The sequence below is a fragment of the Nicotiana tomentosiformis genome, chromosome 1 (assembly GCF_000390325.3).
Source record: "Nicotiana tomentosiformis chromosome 1, ASM39032v3, whole genome shotgun sequence".
Lineage (NCBI taxonomy): Eukaryota > Viridiplantae > Streptophyta > Magnoliopsida > Solanales > Solanaceae > Nicotiana > Nicotiana tomentosiformis.
The window spans coordinates 138,859,718-138,865,181 of record NC_090812.1 but is presented as its reverse complement, the minus strand read 5'-3'; positions in this window follow the sequence as shown (position 1 = coordinate 138,865,181).

Genomic DNA, 5,464 nt, shown 5'->3' with positions numbered 1-5,464 from the left:
TTGGAACTCTCAGTTCCCAGTACCTCCATCTCAGAGTGATGCAATTCAAGGAGCACCTCTTTCATTTTAGTTTATTTTGTTTAGTTGCATTGAGGACAATGCAACACTTTAGGTTGGAGGTGGCTCATTTATATATGATCGATGTATGTGGAGCATGACCATTTTTGTTTGTGAACTTGTGTAGATTGGTTGACATTTGTAGTTTAATTCTAGCATGTTAGCATTAGCATTTTCTTATTAGTTTTTATTTTCATAGTAGTTTTTATTTTCATAGTAGCATTAATAAAACTCCTTGATTTTTCTTTATACCGCGGTTCTTTTCCAAGGAATTAATTTGTGTCGAACCGTGTGACTTTTCCCTATGATGTATGGAGTAATAACTTTCTTAAGGGATTAGTCTTGTCTAGTTTTTATTTTTATTTTTATGTAATATTTTTTTCCGTCCTTTAATTTAGTAGCTAGTAGTGAATAAATTGGTTATTGGGTGTGATCTTTTGTCCATATACAAATGTGTGGCTTGTTTGGCACCAACATGATTTAAACTTGGGCATATGAAGTTTTGATCTTTATAATGAAAAATGATTGAAGTGATAATCCTTATTGTAACTTTTAGGTTTTATTTTTGGCTCTTTGATTCATTAAATAGTCTTTTAAGATATATATGATTTTCTTTGGGTTCATTAGTGTTAATTGGATTTTGGATTTATATGTCACTCAAGTTTGCATGTGCCATGTGTGGTGAGATTTGTTGTGAATTATTTTGCATTATTTGTAGTTTAGAACTTGCCCGGAATGTGCTTCAAGGCGAAATCCTAGACTAACTAGGTTTGAAAAATAATGTTAGGCCTTCCTTGGACCGTTATTGTGCCTTAAATTTTCCACCCTTGCATATTTTCCCTAGTCAACCCATTTTGAGCGTTTAAAATTTTTCTTTGGCAGCCATGTTACAAGCTTTAACACTTCATTCTTTATTGATCTATCTTTTGGCATCCCACCTCCCTAAGTACTTTGAGAGTGTAAACATAGGCTAAAAGCCTAAGTTTGGTGGTGAAAGTAGGAAAAGTTGTGATGTGGAAGTTGCTTAAAAGGTGAAGGGTAAAAAAAAAAAAAACTATATATATATATATATAGTGGAACCTTCCTTGAGTTTGAAAAAAAAATGATGAGTAAGAAAGAAGAAAAAAAAGGAAGAAAAAATAAGGAGTTGTGAATAAAGGGAAGATTAGGTGTGGAATGAAAAGTGAAGAAATAATGGAAAATATTTTTGAAGGAAGTGTGCTTTAATTGTTGCAAATTGTAGTGCTTAGGGAGATTTTGAGTCACTCTTATCCAAATTGTGCCCTACCTTAACCAAAAACCTACATTACAATCCTTTAAGTCCTACTTGATTTCGAACCAAGTGTGTCTACATTAGTGGAGAAATACATAAAGGGCAAGCCTATGCCACTACTTTTGTGCATCTGAATATTTTGTGAGAGTGAGAGTTAATTCTTTCCATTTGATATCCCCTTTGTGTTTAAATTACATTTTATAAGTTGGGATTCTCTCTAAGTGTGAGGGCACATAAAATTTTGAGTTGTCAACTTAATCCAATCTCCAATTGGGAGGAATGAACAAAAGAAAATTATTTGTGATAATGAGGCAAATTTTGAAGCTTTAGTGTCAGGAATTGGTTGCTACTTTGATTCATGTGGTGTTTGCGCATTTGAATTGAAATGAAATTTGTGAGAAGTTGGTGATTCATATGCGTTGGATTGATTGTTGATACCAACCAAACTCACTAGATTGTGTTTAATTTGAACCTTTTTGACTTAAAATGATATTTGGTATGCCATTGAGCTTAATTGATGATTTTATGGAAGGATATTCTTAGTTGTTGAATTGCTTGAGGACAAGCAATGGTTTAAGTTTGAAGGTTTGATAAGTTGGTATTTTACCAACTTATCTTGTCGTTAATCTTAGATTTTTGCTATGTTTGATTGAGTAAATCGCGTGTTTAATGTCGTTTACATCCATTTTATAGGTATTATGTGATTTAGAAGTGATTGTGAAGAAACCAAGTCAAAATGTTTTAAATTGAGGAAAAATGATTGCTACTAGATAATGCTCTTCGCGATCGCGAATATTCTTATGCGATCCCGTAAGTCTAGAAAAAATAAACTTCGCGAACGCGGACCAAATGCTGCGAACGTGAAGAAGAAGTTTGTCAGCTGTTGTCAGGTGCTCTACGCGAATGCAGGGTCTGGTTTGCGATCGCGATGCTTTGCAGCATTACTCTTCGCAATCGCAGATGTTCTTTTGCGAACGCGGTTCACAAATCTGGGCAGAAAACTGGGCAGTTTTGGAATTTCATATTTTTTGACCCCAAACCATTTAATACACGACCTTACTCATTTGTAAAACATATTTGGCATTTATTTGGCTTATTTTTCAGTCTCTTGACTAGAGAGGACAAGTTTTGGAGCTAGGGTTCGTGCACACACACTTGGGTCTTAAAGATTTGAAACTTTTGGTTGAGAATGTTTTACTCTTTTATGCTCATTTCTTCATTTTCTTGCTTTGTATTGAATATCTAAGTGTGTAATATTTTTTCTAATACTTGAATCTTGTTTATGGGAATATTCATATTTAAAGTGTGAATTAAATATCTTGTTGTACTTATGTATTGAACGATTTTTATTTATTATGAAGTGAGTTATTATTTCTTTAATTATTCTTGTTCTTTAATGTTTCCAAAGGGATTAGCTAACCCTAGGACTCGCCCATTTACTTCGAATTAATTTTGGGAAAGATAATTTGGGGTTGAGAAAGATTAATTAACAAAAACTTGAGGCTTTAACTCTCACTTTATAGATTCTACCTAGTAATAGGAGTGAACTACTTATAGCCATATTCGGGTGTGCTTAATATCTTAATTATTTTAGGGACAATTCAATTAGGAAGTCTTGTTAGTCTTCGGAAGAAGCTAATATAGAATTATTACCCAAGGCTAATTAAAATAAACTCGCTCATATTTGTAAAATCGTGAAATACATTGGATCGTTACTTGAGTGTAATTCCCAATGCATCCATGTTTGTAGCCATTGATCATTTTACTTGCTTTCTAGGTTAGTTTAAATTTTCGCAATTAGTTATAAATATTTTCTCAAATATTTTTAAGTGTTTGTCTTAGCATAATAAGTGATAATTCTCTTTCATGCCTAATCGCCTACATATTGTTCTCTGTAGGATTCGACCCAGACTCATAGTTGGATAAATTATATTGCATGCGACTGTATCCATTTACTTTTTAGTAGTGGATTTGGATGTCATCAGGCCTCCTAAAGGATCAACTTACGAAGCCCATCCACATTGGGCACACAAATACGGCCATGCATCCTCAAAACCCCATCATCTCCAACCGTAACCTGCTTGGCACCACCGTGCCGCACCGTTTCCTTAAGGACAAGCAAATGAGGATCATCATATCGACGCTCTCTGGTGCGCACATAAAAGGAAGACCGAGCGACTGTGCAAGCTAAAACACGACTGGGCTATGAAATATCTAACCTCACAAACTGATTGGCCAAAGCCTGAACATCTGCAGCAAGCGACCTCTCACCAACTGGAATGTACGCCAGGCTTCCCATACTCACAGCCTTTCTACTCAAGGCATCGGCCACCACATTGGTCTTCCCGGGATGATACAAAATTGTGATATCATAGTCTTTCAATAGCTCCAACCATCTCCGCTGCTTCAAGTTGAGATCCTTTTGTTTGAACAAATATTGTAGACTCCGATGATCAGTGAATACCTCACACGACACGCCGTAAAAATAGTGCCTCCAAATCTTCAGTGCATGAACAATGGCTGCCAACTCTAAGTCATGTACAAGGTAATTCTTCTCATGAGCCTTCAACTGTCGTGATGCGTATGCAATCACCCTACCATCCTGCATCAATACTGTACCGAGCCCAATACGAGATACATCACATTATACCGTGTAAGATCCTGATCTGGTGGGCAACACCAACACTGGCGCCGTAGTCAAAGCAGTCTTGAGCTTTTGAAAGCTCAACTCATACTCGTCCGACCATCTAAACGGGGCACCCTCCTGGGTTAATCTAGTCAATGGGGCTGCTATAGATGAAAATCCCTCCACGAACCAGCGATAATAATCCGCCAAACCCAGGAAGCTCCAGATCTCTATAGCTGAAGTAGGTCTAGACCAGCTTTGTACTGTCTCAATCTTTTTAGGGTCCACCTTTATGCCCTCTGCCGATACGACATGTCCCCAAAAGGCGACTGAGTCTAACCAAAACTCACACTTTGAAAACTTGGCATATAACTGGCTATCTCTCAGAGTCTGAAGTACAATCTGAAGATGCTGCTCATGCTCCTCTCGACTGTGGGAGTAGATCAAGGTATCATCAATGAATACAATCACAAAAGAATCCAAGTAGGGCTTGAACACCAGTTTATCAAATCCATGAATGCTGCTGGGGCATTTGTCAACCCAAATGACATCACTAGGAACTCATAATGCCCATACCGAGTCCGAAAAGCCGTCCTAGGGACATCAAATCAATCTTCGAAAATACCATGGCACCCTGAAGTTGATCAAATAAGTCATCAGTCCTCGACAACGAATACTTGTTTTTGATAGTGACTTTATTCAACTATCGATAATCTATACATATCCTCATTGACCCATCCTTCTTCTTCACGAACAACACGGGAGCACCCTAGGGAGAGACACTAGGTCTAATGAAGCCCTTATCAAGAAAATCTTGTAACTGCTCCTTCAACTTCTTCAACTCCGGTGAGGCCATTCGTTATGGCGGAATAGAAATGGGCTAAGTGCCCGGAATCAAATCAATACAGAAGTTAATATCCCTGTCTGGTGGCATCTCATCCCCGACAATTCTACAGGAAATACCTTGGGAAACTCACGAACAACTGGTACTGGTTCTATAGATGGAACCTCCACACTAGAATCACTGATATAGGCCAAGTAAGATAGACACCCTTTCTCGACCATACGTCGGGCCTTCATATAAGAAATAAATCTGATGGTAGAAGGGCTAGGAGTCCCCCTCCACTCTAATCGAGGCAACCTCGACATGGCTAAGGTCACTATCTTGGCGTGACAGTCCAATATAGCGTGATAAGGTGACCAATCCATACCCAAGAAAACATCAAAATCTACCATATTAAGAAGTAGAAGGTCTATACTAGTCTCAAGACTCCCAATACTAACCACACACGAGCGATAGACACGATCTACAACAATAGAATCTCCCACAAGCATGGACACATACACATGTGCACTCAAAGAATCACGGGGAACAACAAGATATGCATTAAAATAGGATGACACATAGGAGTAAGTAGATCCCAGATCAAATAGAACTGAATCATCTCTATGGAAAATGGGAACAATACCTGTGATAACAACGTCAGATGACTCGGCCTCAGGCCTAG